General features: G+C 39.1%; 1 long non-coding RNA gene across 1 annotated transcript in view; it reads right to left on the bottom strand.

The window, feature by feature from the left end:
• LOC139592704 (uncharacterized) overlaps positions 1-14,834 on the bottom strand; it is a 172,603-nt gene that overhangs the window by 1,777 nt on the left and 155,992 nt on the right. The window lies entirely within an intron of this gene.

A 14,834-nucleotide genomic window follows, 5' to 3' on the forward strand; every position in this document is an offset into this window, starting at 1 on the left:
CTCATTAAGACTGAGGCTGTTACTTTTTAGTTTCTGTCAGGTTTCTAAGTTTTTTAATTTATTCAAATGTCAGGTATGTTCAGACAAAGGACACATAGCCTCATACTAGCTACTGTGAAGAAAATTAATTCAATCCCAGCCAAACCAGAACAGAGGTTCATCCAGATCACAGAGATCAAGAGAATTGGTTTTGCTTATTCTGGAGAAGAGAGGGCTCTAATGTGACCTTTTTGTCGTCTGTCAGCACCTAAAGGGGAGTTACAAGAAAGCTGGAGAGGGATTTTTACGAGGAAGTGTAATGACAATGCAAGGGGGAATGACTTCAAACTGAAAAAGAGTAGGTTAGATTAGCTATTAGGAACAAACTCTTTACTGTGAGGATGGTGAGGCACTGGCAAAGGGTGCTCAGAGAAACTGTAAACGCCCCATCCCTAAAAGTGTCCAAGACCAGGTTGGATGGGGCTCTGTGCAACCTAGTCCTTCTGAAGATGTCCCCACATATGGTAGGGGGATTAGAACAAGATGGTCTTGAAGGTCCCTTCCAACCCAAAGCATTCTATGTTTCTATAATCCTGTGATTCTCTATTCCATACCATGTGACATCTCACTCAGCAATGAGCTAGAGAGGAGGTTAGTGGTGGTGTGTGGGGGGTCACTTGATGACTTTCTTGGCATTGCTTTGTTGGTGGTGAGAAATTGTTTTCATTTCCACCACTTGTTTTTTTTTAATTTTTATTTCACTCTGTTATTTTCTCTCTCATTACAAATTACTGTTGTTATTGTTGATCTAGAGGCACAAATGAGTTAGGAAGACAGAGGCAATAAGGGGCAATAAAAGAAAAAAATGCAGCATTGTGGGGTTTTTAACCTTTGCTTAACAGTAATGTCAGACTGTTTGCTGGGTATATGCTCACACATGGAGAAATTGTTGTGTCACATTATTTCATGTGCACAAACTAAGAATTAATGTTAGAGTCTGATCAAAATTTTTATTTTGCACCAGTGGTTCTGGGTAGCTACCCAAAAGTGATCTATCATGTTTCAGCTTGCCTTTCCAACTTCAGTCTATCAGAAAAGATTCACTGCCTGGGAAAGGTGACAAAATTGAGACACCCTCAACATATAGTCATGGTGGAACAGAAAGAAGAGGAATTCTGCCAGCAGCCTTGCTGATGAAATTGAGAAAGGAGCCGAGCTGAGAGGAAAGGGAGCCAGTCTCTAGAAACGGTTACCCCAAATGGATTATAAAAGGTCTTTATTTCAGGTAGTTCAGACAGTAACAAATCCACCCAGCAGAAAGCCTTCAGGGAAAGTGATGAGTGGGGTTGCCAGAGATTAATGAAAGCTACACAAATAGAGCAAATTGGCAGAAGTAGGGGTAAGAGTCTGCCCTTTCATAGGTCTCATAGTTATTAACATTAAGAATCTGACATTACAGTCGATGCCTTTGATGTTCTAAGGTCTCCAAGGCCAAGAATTATGCTTCCTCCTCCTGTCTCCATCTCTATCCAAGTGCAGACATTAGACTAATGGAAAAAAGTGAAATGCTCTGTCCAAAAGAGGCTTATAATCAAAACACTCAAAAAGATATAGATAGTGATTGGAAATATTGCAAACTCTATGACCAGCATAATAAAACAAGATGAATATTTATCATGTTCACTAGATCTGCTTCTCCATCTACCCATTTTATATGCCTCTTCCTTCAGTGTTTATTAATCTGGCTGTATGTATACATATAAATGGCAATCATTTTAGGGTTTCCATCTCAGTAAGCTCACATGCATTGTTTGCCTGGGTCACCCTCCATCTTCACACCCTAATCTGCAGTCTGGTGTGGGAATGGAAAGCAGTATACCTGGAAACACCATGTCTTGGGGCAGCTGGGGGCTTGCAATGTTGTGGCAAATCCTCTCTGCTAGAGCTCACAATCTCTGTTTGTTCAAGGGAAATAGGCAGTGCTTTGGGTTCCTGGCAAGAGGAGACAAGGGCTGCGGCCACACAGCCTTAGCCCAAGTATGCAGTTGAAGAGGACATAACTCCTATCTCCTGGTAAAGCCAGCACATGGGAATGGGCCCAACCTGCCACAAAAAGCAGCAGTTCACAACTCCTGTGAAGCCTCACCTGAGCTTTGGTAGCACAGCCCCACACAACTCAAAATGCAGACATTCACTACTGATTGAACTCTCTAAGGAAAATCAGATCTAAAATGGGATGTAATCACTTAGTGGATGACAAAGCTTAATATCCACCCTTGTGATCTTCAAAACACAGAGGCAGCTGCCAGCCCTGAGGTGTCCAGCTCTGCAGTGCCTCAGCTCCTGGCAGCAGCAGTGCTCCAGCTGCCTCACTCTGCCTCCTGGCATGCTCATGGATGCCCCTGTGCTGACAAGACTGAGCAGTTTAGTACCCAAGTAATGCTCAGTTTTCCTCCCCCACACAGTTCCTTTTCTCACTTTTCCACTTACTGCTGTCTTCTCCCCACCCCTCCTGCTGTAGGGGCGGTGAGCAAGTGGCTCTGTGGTGTTTGGTTGCTGGCTGGGGCTGAACCAAGACATCCGTGTGGCTTTATAAAAAAGAGAAAAAGCACAGGGTCTTATGTTTCCCATTCCTGGCCTGCTGCAATAACCACCATGTTACAAATGCACATGGCCAAAGGTTTCCTGTTTCCTAATAAATCCTGAACTGCTTGATGAAAGGTGAAAGCTTCATCACAGCTTTTATGAGCCTTATGCCTCAGGTCAAGAATCCCATGGCCCAGTGATCTGGGGATTGCTGTGGAAATACAGCTAAGAATCAAGCTTAAGATTGAGAGGTACAAGGTCTCTAAAATCTATAAAATATCCTCTGTGGTTTTATAAGTGCTGTCTCTTTTCATTTTTATATATTGCCTCTGTGTGTTTATGCATCACAAGTAAACTTTGAATAGAAATGAAATAGCTTCAATTTGCACTTCTGTAAGAAGTGATTGATTTAAGAGATACAAAAACCATAAGTACATCTGGATGGACATTGGCCCTCTGCACTGAAAGCAATAAAAGTATTTGTGATGTAATCTACCATCTAATAAAGAAACTAAGGGGAACAATAAAAAATTAAAAATGTTAACAGAGAGAAATTAATTTCAAAATATCTCTTGAGTATTAATAAGGGTATAAGGGATAATCTTGCAATGCAGATTTATAAAAGGATACTCTTATTAAGTAAATAATTGGAAATAAGAACAAGTACATATGTAAAATGGATGGGACTATCAGCAAGAACATGGTGGAGCCATGCGTTGAGGTGATTAAAGAAAAAACATGGAATATAGGAAATGACATGATGAATTTTTTTAAAATTACATGGGAAAGAAATACAACATTTCAAATTCACAAGGGAAACAAGAAGGGATTGTAGCTCTTCTTATGTCTCTTTGAGTAAATTTGCATCAGCAGTTTTAAATTATCCCAGGCAGATGACATTTATAAGAGGGGAAATCATTGTGCCATGCATTTGTGCAGATGGCACCAAAAATCAGACTCAAAAACCATGCCTCAGATATGTATATGCTCATTGTCCACAGGATAGATACACACGGTGTATCTGCCTCTTAGTACTGAGGTAAAAATAGACTGAATTCTGGAACTGTGAGAGCCCTGCAGGGCCCCCTGGGCTGTTGGTGGGTGTGTTACTGTTATACAAGGGAGACACTGAAAATACAAAATCAACAACAATGCTTTTCAAGTATTCAAAGGTCATGAGGAAAAAATCTCCCCAAATACAAGCCTGTTGGTTTCAGAGTCGTGAGATTCTTAAAAAATAAATACACCCTTCTTTTCTGATTTCTGAACACTGAAGGTTTCATGCAATTTCTTTTATTCTAGCTTTTCTCATCAAACAAAATCTGGAATATCTTTTTTTCTGAAAAAGGCAATGAAATTCCCATAGACCCACATGATTCCAGAAACTGGAGGCCCAGCAAAAGCATTGCCACTAACTTGTGTTAATTAGTGCCTTTCAGTGACTGTCCAAATTCAATGGTCATTTTTGAAAATATTGGCTTTATTACAACACACTGTATTATACATACATATATATAAAACTTATAGTAATAATACTCTGTATACACGTAGTATGCACTTGTGGTATTATCTATATAGCTTGCTTAGTACAAGTGTAGTTAATTTGTATGCAACTGTGGTTGTAGGGATGCTAAATCTCCTAAGAGAAAGCTCCTGCCAGAAAACCTGCTCTAGCCCTAACTTTCCATAGGCTGCAGCTTCTTTCATAGTTCTGGGATACTCCAGGGGCTCCACCCTGCACCTCCATGGGCTGCAGGGGCACAGCTGACTCACCATGGTCTGCACCAGGGACTGCAGGGGAATCTGCACTCTGGTTCCTGGAGCACCTCCTGCCCCTCCTTCTGCACTCACCTTGGTGTTTGCAGAGCTGCCCCTCTCACATATTCTCACTCCTCTCTCCCAGCTGCTGTGCAGCATTTTATCCCTTTCCTCAAATATCTTATTACAGAGGCATCACCAACATCATTGAAGGGTCCAGTTTTGGCCAGTGGTGTGTCCAACTTGGAGCCAGCTGGAACTGTGTGTATGTGTGTGACATGGGGGGCAGCATGTGGTGTCTTCTCACAGAGGGTCCCTTCAGACAGACCTATAAAGTCAGAAAACTAGGACAGATCCAGGAAATGGAAAGCAGATGGCTCAGTGGAAGGTAGTGTTTTACATCATAGCTTGCTGATTAAAGTATCTTCATAAAATGTAAGAAAGGACAGCTCATTGTAGTCTCTTGGGAAGTACCAATCTTAGCAGGCTACAGAAAGAGTAATTCTTTCCTATCTCTTGGTGACTGTTATACAAAAGCTATAGGGTGAAGATCAATGAAAACCACCCTCTTAGATTGTCTCAAGTGTATCTTTCTTTCCTAGGTAAGGAAGATAGAAATACCAAGGGGAAAGCTTTAGTAGCTGAGCTGCTGAAGTGTACTGATCATTCAGCACATGAACCAATTCTGTAAGAGTTACACAGTAAGGCATTTAAATATCCATTTCCCAGAGGCCACACTTCAAACCAACAGCTGAATTGCTTTTTCACACCCTTCCTTGTGCCCATTTTTTGCAGTGATATACAGGCACCAGTGAATGACTGGCCTCAAAGAAATCTTCACTAAAACCTGAGCTGGTCTGGCAGCCACAGAAATCATTGCCATTGATTGAGTCATTAGGCTGTCTAAGATTTCAGTCATTAATAAGAAATCTTCTCATTTTCTTGTAGCAACAAGAACAAAAATAAGATCTAACAAGGCAAGAATCTCAGGGCAGCAAGGCTGTATTAGAACCAGAGAAGACTTCATGTGCATTCAGAGACCAGAAAAACTAGAGGGAGTAGAATCTGCTGAAGAACCACAAGCAGCTTTAGATGTTCTTGAGATAAGAATAGTTAGTAGCTGAGGCAATATCAAGGACTTGCACTTTTCTTGCTCTCCTTCTCTTGCTTTTTTGATAGTTAGTGAGAATAGGGCACTGGACCCTTAGTCTGAGTCCTGATGGACCTTTTTATGTTATGCAGTAAGTGAATTGAAGACAGCTGAAATCTTTTGCTGTTGGGGGTAAACAAGCCTTCAATCAATAGGGATCCAGGGTAATTGGGCTACAACTTTTTGGCCTTGAGAGATAATGAGCTACTGTGTGTTAGGAAAATTGTTCTCCACTAACCCTTTGGAGCAATTTGACAATCTGAGTATTTATATTGTAATTCTTAGCATAATGTAAAATGCTCCTATGCATAACATGTTGTGGTGGGTTGACTGGCTGACTGCCATGTGCTCACCAAGCCACTCTGTCACTCTCCTCCTTCTCAACTGCATGGGGTGGGGGAGAAAATGTGATAGAAAAGCTCAGTGGTCAAGATAAGGACAGGAGCATCATCCAGAAGTTACTGTCACAAGCAAAACAGATTTGACTTGGGGAAGTTAGTTAAATGTATTGCCAGTTAATATTAAAATAGGATAGTGAAAAGTAAGAACAAATCTTAAAACACTTTCTGCCCACCTTCTCTCTTCTTCTCAAGCTCAACTTCACTTTAATTTTTTTTACTTTCTCCCCTCAAGTAGTGCAGGGGGATAGGGAATGGGGTTTGCAGTCAGTTCATAACACTTCATGTCTGCCACTCCCAACTCTTCCAAAGATGCCAACATCTACTCTGAGCTTGTTTCCTTTTCTGCCTTTGGACTGTGGAGAACAAGAAAGACATCCAAGAGAAGGATACATTGCTTAGGTATCTGTCTTAGGAAGCCAGGAGACATCTTTGGATATGATTTGACACTGGATGTGGCAGACACACTCATGACCAGCACAAATACCTGGCTGACCCATATCAAAATTTTGGGTGAGATGCATTATCAAGTGTTCTAGTAAGTCTGCCTATAACAAATAAAACTGCAACCTAGAAAAGTTTAATTGAAAAAAGGCAAAGAATATACCATAAATATGGAAAATTAAATAACATGTAAAAATTGTCTTTCTTCTAATAATCCTAAATTAACAGTAACTCCTGTGAGCAAATCTTTATTTTATATGTATACTTTATATTTTGAAAATATCTTGGTTTTCACCAGGGATTAGAGCTTTTCTGAGGCAAATGAGTTTGGATTTCTCTTTTTTTTTGTCTATATATTCTTAGTTTCCTTTGCTATTTGAAATGGTTTGTCTTCCTTGCATCTTCTTTGATTACCTTTTACAAGACAAAGTGAGACATCAGTTTTTGGTGGTTGTTTTTTATTAGGAGTCAATTGTTTTTTTTTCTTGGCTCTATCTTACCTTTGTCTATTTTATCTTTCATCAAAGACAGTAGCAGATAATGAAGATTATGTTTTCCTTTCCAACTGAGATCTTACCCAATTTCAGCCAATATTCATGCTGCAACAAATGGTCCCCTCCAGGTCATTTGGTAGAAGATGTACTGCCATTTCTAAATAATTATGTTAATCTTTTCATAACCCATTTATGAGGTTTCAGCTAGTTAATCTATAATAACACATTCTATCAGCCAACAAATTGACATAAGTTTTGTCTTTGTTGCATTGTATTTTTCCCCATCTTTGTCTCAGTGGTTGTCCTGTTTGTGATCTGAATAGTTTTGACAGTTTGTGGTTGACCCCATTACACTGATATAATTGATGACCACTTGAATTTTGATGACAAAGCAGCTGTATTAATCATGTAACACATCTGACTTCTTTTACCACATTAGCTCTCTGGGAAATCCTTTAGCAAATTATACCCACATGTTAAGCTCCTCTGAACCACCAGTCCTGCTAAATCCTTAGCCACCAAAATCCATTTCTTTTCTTTAGAAATCAGTCTCTTAATTTCTAGCAATTTAGCCTTTTTTCACCAGATTATAATCAAATTATATATGAACATTTCATGCCAAAGAACAGTCATTTTAGTACAGGCAAGTGGAATTAACACAGAAACTGTCAAATGATTTGAATTGTAAGTGCATAACAGCAGCTTGCAGGCTTGAAAATCTTCACTGTTCTTTCTTTTTCCTGTGTGAAGAAACTGACTTGGAATATTTAAGTCCATCCCTTCTTTGTAGCTTCTCCAGTGCTCAGAGTTCTGCCTGACAGGAAGTCCTAGATATAGACTCATTAAGAAGAGATTTAGAAAGAATTGGGTTGTAACTAGTCTCACTCTACCAGTCAGATGTTAAGTGAATTAGAAAGAAATGGCAAAAGTACTGATTTCTTTAGGGCAATTTTAAGAATTCAATTGCAATAAAGTTTCAAAGCTCACAAATCGGCTAATCCTTCAAAGACCCAAAGGTTGCTGTTGCCCAAACACAAGAGTATTACTCAGTATGTGAACCAACAGCCTGCTTAGGTGGGATAAAATCTCTATTATTATTTATCTTTACACAATGAAGGTAGCCCTAGCAGGTGTTAATCAAAAGTTACAGGTCTTGTCTCAACAGATTTGTGGTATATTTACTTACTGCATTCAAATATGAGGCCACAAAAGAGTGATAGCAGCAAGTTTACACATCTACTTTATTGCAAGATTTTATTTCAATTATAAGTGGCTTTAATATTTTTCACTCTGTATTACAAGTCTCATAATGGAGCTACTCCTACAGGAGCATTTGAAATAACAGGAATAATTCAGTATGTTAAAATATTTTTTGAGATTTTGTAGTGGAATTTTTCTTGCAATTTCTGTGGATAGTTCTATGAAATTATTTAGTTTTATTATCCCACCTACTAGAATCATAAAAATTGTATTAAAATTTTAGATCAGGGTATTTTCTGATAATGAAATATCTTGTATGCATATGTGTTGTGTGTAGTGAATCAGAAGATTATGAAATGTGTTTCAGGATGTATTTGTGCACCTGGGCAAGTGAACAATTTAACTTACTGCTGTAAAATACAGTGGTTTTCTCAATAAGTCATGCTGATGGAAAAACATCTCTATACAGATCATACAAAAGAAAGAATTGCTGACACTGTAAGTGATCTGCCCCACTACCTTAAAATGCTGACTTTAACTCCCACTGTGCCTCAGAAGCAAGAAACACTGTGGGATTTTTTGAAAGATATTCTCATGACATTCATCACATTGATAACTTGTTAAGGTTTTCTTTTCTGCCCTGGTTAAACCATAACGGGTGCTGCTGCCTCATTGTCTGCCCATGGGGCTCGATCCACCCACACAGCTTGCAATGTCTGGGTTCCACCAGGTCCCAGAATCATAGAATCATAGAAAAATTTGGGTTGGAAGGAACATTAAAGATCATCTATGTCCAAACACCCTACCATGAGCAGGGAACCTCCCACTAGACCAGGTTATTCAGAGCCAAACCCAACCTGTCTTAGAACGCTTCCAGGAACAGGAAGTCCACACCTTCTCAGGTCAACAAAGAGCAACCAGAAAGAGAAATCTCTTTATATGACAGAGTAGCAAGGCTGTTTAGGGTGAAGTTTCAGAGAAATCTCTCTCAAATTTCCCTCCTGAGAAGACATATTTTTGCATCCAAGAGACATTTTTCTAGGATGCACAGCAGTGTTGAACTCAGTTACATTCACCACAATTTTTAACAAGTGCAATATTTTTCTTTTTACAATGCACTGAATATACTTCTCTCCTGTACTGCATTGCCTCTGAGCTGCAAGAGGAAGGGATGGAAATAGTACAATTGCCTTGAGATCGATCTGGGGTCTGTCACTGCCCCAAGAATCTTCCTGGGAGCATATTACATTTGAATTTTTGGGCACGATAAACCTTCAAGAAAGAAACAAATTTCCTGAGAAGAAGGATAGCAGATAGATCTAGATCTGCAGATAAGCTTTATGATACAGTCATCAGTACCAGAAGAGACAACCAAGGCTTGCCAAGGGGCCTCATCCCTAGTGCCTTATATCCAACTTCATTTTAACACAGAAAAAACAAATCTTCCACTGCCTGTCCCACAGGAAGAGATGTGTCTAGCCTTTTTGCCTAATCATACATTACTTCATGGAAAAACAAATGCTCAGTAGTTCTGCACCAGCAGACTTCCATCCTGTGTGTTGTCCACCTGGTGATGTTTTTTTGTGTATATTTATTCTTACCACCAGGGTCATTAACACAAGTTTAGATGTTTTGACCAATGTTAACAGAAGAAGGTGTGCTGCTGTTTTCCCTGTAGCACTTTTTTGCTTTCCTTATCTTAGGCAGGAAAACAAAAGAGGCTAGAGTGCAAGAAACCATATCAACCTAAAAAGCTTTAGACCATTAGTAATGCTGGAATTAAAAGATTAAAACACTTGTTTCAAGTGCTAAGTAGTCATGTTCTCTTATTAATGTCACACTCTACTAAGCATTATGCCATACTTTGTAATGCATGGATTCATCCCACACATCCTGTGCAGAAAAGTGTTTTGGGCTTGTTTGTGTTTAAATTTGAGTGCTTTTCTAAATCAGGATTCTGGGATTTATACTCTTGGACATTCATTTCCTCCTCCCATTCCCCCCAAACCCAGTTTTCAGTGCCTTCAAATGTGTTTATTTTGAAAACCACACTTTAAAACTCAGTGATTTTATGAAGACCCAGAGCAGGCACTGAATCTAGAGACATCCCCAGCCATCACATGCCCCAATGCTTCATTGAGCCAGGCCTACTGGGTCTTAAAGGGATTCTGCACTTGCAGTTCCTGCTGAGGCATTTCTATCTGTGCTCCTGCAGGGGCATTTTTAACATCGTCTGCATTGCCCATGCTGCATAGCTGGATCTGACAGACTCTCAGAGACAGACATTTATCACTCCTGCATTACCCCACTCTGTGCTTGCTGCACTGTGGGGAAGAGCCTTACTTATCACATTAAAAATGCAAGGAACACTGAAAGAATCCCACTCTTAATGAGATGGTACTTCTCCCATCAATTTTAAGCAATGAATATTGCAAGCTCCCTTTTCAAGCAGGTTAGACTTGTAATCACAACACTCTGCTGTCAAGGATAGAAGCTCCTGCTGAAATGTGCTGAGCTCCTGACACTTTCAGGATCTGCTCTGAGCCTGAGTGTTGGGTGGCTGTCACATCTAATTAATGTCAATCCAGCGCAAGGATCCTACCTCTAAGTCATGGTCCTTGGCCAGACAGTGCTAACTAGAATACATGGAGTATAATTCACTGAACATACTAAATATAGGATGTGCCTACTTATGAAGGAGCAGGGAGAACTAGACCAATTTCTATCTAAAAATGTCTAATTTTTTTCCTGCGGAAACAAATGTATGTGAAATGATTTAAATGTTGGAGATCTTAGGGGAAAAAATTTGTGAAAGCACTATAGACCTTGGGAGAAGGAAACCTTCATCAGGGGAGGATGAGTTCATCTCTGACAAAATATAAAACAAAAACAGGTGCCAGAGAACATACAGCATTAATTACTGCACTAATCAAGTGAGCCAGCAGTGTGTAACAACTCTGCACTGTTCATTCTAGAGGTAGGTACTGCAAGTGTTCAAGAGATTGAAATATAGCATCCTTCAATTTTGTAAACAAAAGGAGAATTGTGAAGCCATAATGTTTCTCTGAGCACTGAATTGATCTAGCTGGATTGTGCATGGTCCTGAAGAATCAAAATAATGCAGGAACAAGGTTCAGTCCTGAACCTCAGTGTTGAGGGAAAATGTAATTCCTACTACCTAAGCATATTAAATTCCTTTTCTAATCAAGCTGTATATTGAAATTTGTAATTGCAACCTGTGTACAGATATATATATATGTATGTGTAAAACCTTTTACAGTCTTCCATCTTGGATAATATTGCAGAAAAGGAACAGAATATTATTATTAAATTTACTTCTTTTAATGACAACTTTCAAAAAATGAGTAGAACAGGGTTGTTTGCTAATAATCTCTATGAAAGTTGTCTGACATTGCTCAAAGTATGAACAGAGATCTCAGACTGTGCATGTCTATGGAATTCTGAAGGGAATCATAACAGGAAAGTAATTGGCCAAGTGCTGTTCAAAGAAAGTGCCTTCACTTTGTCAAGGTTTGGATCCCTACTTGGAATAATTTAGGTGGGAAGTGAGCTTTGTATCCCTTTTAGTCCACATGTCTCCTCAAAGGAGGTCTGATTTCAGACTTAGAGGAGGATCGTCAGAGTATTTACTGGTCAAATTTTGAAAATCTTTAAGGATAACAATTCCACTACCTAACTTAAAAATTTTCCTTGCTGGAAATCTGGAAGCTGTATTTCTTGCTGCTTGTCTTTGGTTGTGCACCTTGGAGAAGGGTCTGGTGCCATTTTCACTGCCTCCGTTAAGACCGTTTAGGATATGTTCAGGGTGTCATCTCCTGAATTATTCTGCAGAGATGCTGGCACACCTTTGTGACCAGTTAAGGCAGCAAATTTAACTCAACTTTACAGAAGCAAACTATGACCAAAAACAAAGATGTCATTGCAGGGAGATAGGATTTTAAAAACAATAGTCTCTCTAGTCATGCAGAAAATATATATCTCATCTTGATTCAAACATTCAGTGAAAACAATTAGGGATGGCTGTCACTGTTAAATGCAATGAAAAATGCCTTCAGTTTAGGCAGCATCACATAAGATGATAACTGTTAAACTGGTTAAAGTTAAATGTACTTTTATTGCCAGTATTCTCAAGTACAAATGGGAATGCATCCAAACCCAAATTTGTGGACTTCATTTCTACAGGAAAATTCCCTCAAGTGGAGGATGTCTGTAACTAAGATGGTAATTTTCTTCTGCAAATTCATCACAGTAAAGCAATTATTTTTCTTATATTAAACTTGTTATAACCTGCGGATAATAAATTCCAAAAAAATCTCACATTCCTTTTATGCTGTGGGACCTAGAGCTGGATGCAACACTCCAAGTAGGGTCTCCCTAGAGCAGAGGAGAGGGGAAGAATCAACTCCTTTGACCTGCTAGTCTCCCTTCTTTTGATGCAGCCCAGGACACAATTGGCTCTATGGGCTGCAAGAGCACATTGCTGCATCATGTTATTCTTTTGGTACACCAACACCCCCAAGTCCTTCTACCCAGGACTAATCTTGACCTGTCCTCTGCTCAGCCTGTATTTGTGCTTAATTTACTGCATATGCATGGAATTTTAATGGGTGATATCTCCTATGCCTTCTACTTGATGTGTTTGTATACATGCGAGTTTGGGATGGTTTTCTTTGTTTTTTCTCCCTTGTTTCTTTGTTTGGGATCTCATTTATTTGGCTTTGGGTTTTGTTGTTGGTTTTTATGGTTTTTTTTCTAGGAGAACATATAGCACACTTGTTCTCCAAGACTACAGTCTTTTGTAGTGAAGTCCTTTGGGTTTAAGTTCAACTTCCTGCACCTTGGACCAGTGTACTTTCCTGAATTCTGTGTTGGTAAAGAGGTTCACTAATGACAGGGCAAAGAGGGCTAGCAAGGAAATGTAACACCATAGGAGAAAAATGCATGAGGAGATAAGACCTATGAAACCTGAAGAGTTTTACAGCTCTTGTATAACACTCAGACAATTCTACTTGCAGATTAGCCACTGCTAATCCCTTCAGGCTTAGTGACTCCTAGGGACTTCAGACAGGTTAAATTGGCATTACTAACAGTTCAGAGCACACTACAACAGAAAGAAAAAAATAGAGTGTTGCAAAATCTTCATTCATTTGATTCCAGAGCTGATATTAAGCATCTGTCAGGTATTGCCAGCAAAGGCATAACATTTAGAAAGTATTTAGAATGTGTATTCACTATGTATGTGTACATACCTAAATATTGATAGCCGTTTTATACTTTGGGGTAATATATATAACATTTTCTTAATAAATTATCTTTGGTATTCCTTCTTTCAAGCTTGGCCATAAGATTTTTCCTGTAAGCTTTTGCCTCTGCTGATTTTCTGTAGATCTCTATGCCTGGAAAAGGCAAACTTGGATTTCACACTAAGTTGCACCATGACTGTGGTGTTATTGAACCCCTATGAGACATATTAATGGCGGTCTATTCTTGTGTAATAATGTCACTTATTTTTTTGTCATTCTCATCTCTATAGATTTCTATCAAATATGCTCATAAAACTCAAGCAATCTGAAATTTCTATATTTTCCATTCCTTTTAAAGGTTACCTAGAAACATCTGCAGCACAGTAACAGTAAACTATCACACACCTAAGAATACTTGCTGTAAACTGCTCCATTGTGCCAATTAAATGCAATATGAACTCTACACAGGGGAGCACTTTATTGCTTCATTATTGCTTTTATATAATTTTAAATCCTGTTCACTGCAGCAACAAACATCCAAGCAAATATTTAAAAAGCTAAATGGGGAAATGTAGAACAAGTTAATTTGCTACTGGAAACTTTAATGTGTGCAACTCCATAAATGGCATATCTGTGTTCAGAGGGCAATAAAATATTTTCAAAGGCACAAAGAAAATGGCAGATTTGCCTTTTTAATACATGCAATTAGACATAATGGGAAGGGATCTAACTGGTACAGTGGACTGACTTAACAACATGTGCTGGTGTTACACATATTGCATTGATAGTTTAGGAGAAGAATAAATTTAGAAAGGTCCAATTCACTGTAACAAAAAGCATGGTTGTGTGGGAGAGCAAGGCATTATCTGTTGAATAAAAATTTTGCCAGCAACAAAATTCATCAACACTGCATCAGGTTGAAAATTCCTGTCAACAATTGCTTTTGGTGCAATTAAGATTTGAGCAAAAGTAGATATGTTTTGAAGCTATTTCCTTTACAAGTCTCCAGCTGTCTGAGTTTGGAGAGTCAGAGCCCTTGAGCTGCTATTGAAAAGCCAGTGAGGTGATGTCAGCTGATGTCTTTCTTGTGTGATTAATGACAAAACTGGAGGGCTTAAACAGCAGGTGCCTCAGAACTGTAGCAATGATGACAATTTAGTTTCATTAGGATGTTGTCTCTGCTCTTTTTGTTATTTTATAATAGGATTTTTTGTCAAAGCCTTTCAGCTTTCAGTCTGCATGGTCATAGAATCATAGAAGGGTTTAGGTTGGAAGGTACCTTAAAGAGCATCTTGTTCCAGCCCCCTGCCATGGGCAGGGACAACTTCCACTAGACCAGATTACTGGGGCCCCATCCAATCTGGCCTTGAACACTTCCAGGGCTGCAACATCCACAGCTTCTCTGGGGAACCTATTCCAATGCCTCACCACCTTCACAGTAAACATTTTCTTCCTTATACCTAACTTAAATTTCCCTTATTTCAGTTTGAATCCATTCATTCTGTTCCTTATAAATACAGTTCCTGATGAAGGGTTTCTTTCCGGCTTCTGTATAGGTCTA

Source organism: Agelaius tricolor, unplaced genomic scaffold (assembly GCF_023055355.1).
Source record: "Agelaius tricolor isolate 1412-34295 unplaced genomic scaffold, bAgeTri1.0.p SCAF_9, whole genome shotgun sequence".
In the NCBI taxonomy this organism is placed as follows: Eukaryota; Metazoa; Chordata; class Aves; order Passeriformes; family Icteridae; genus Agelaius; species Agelaius tricolor.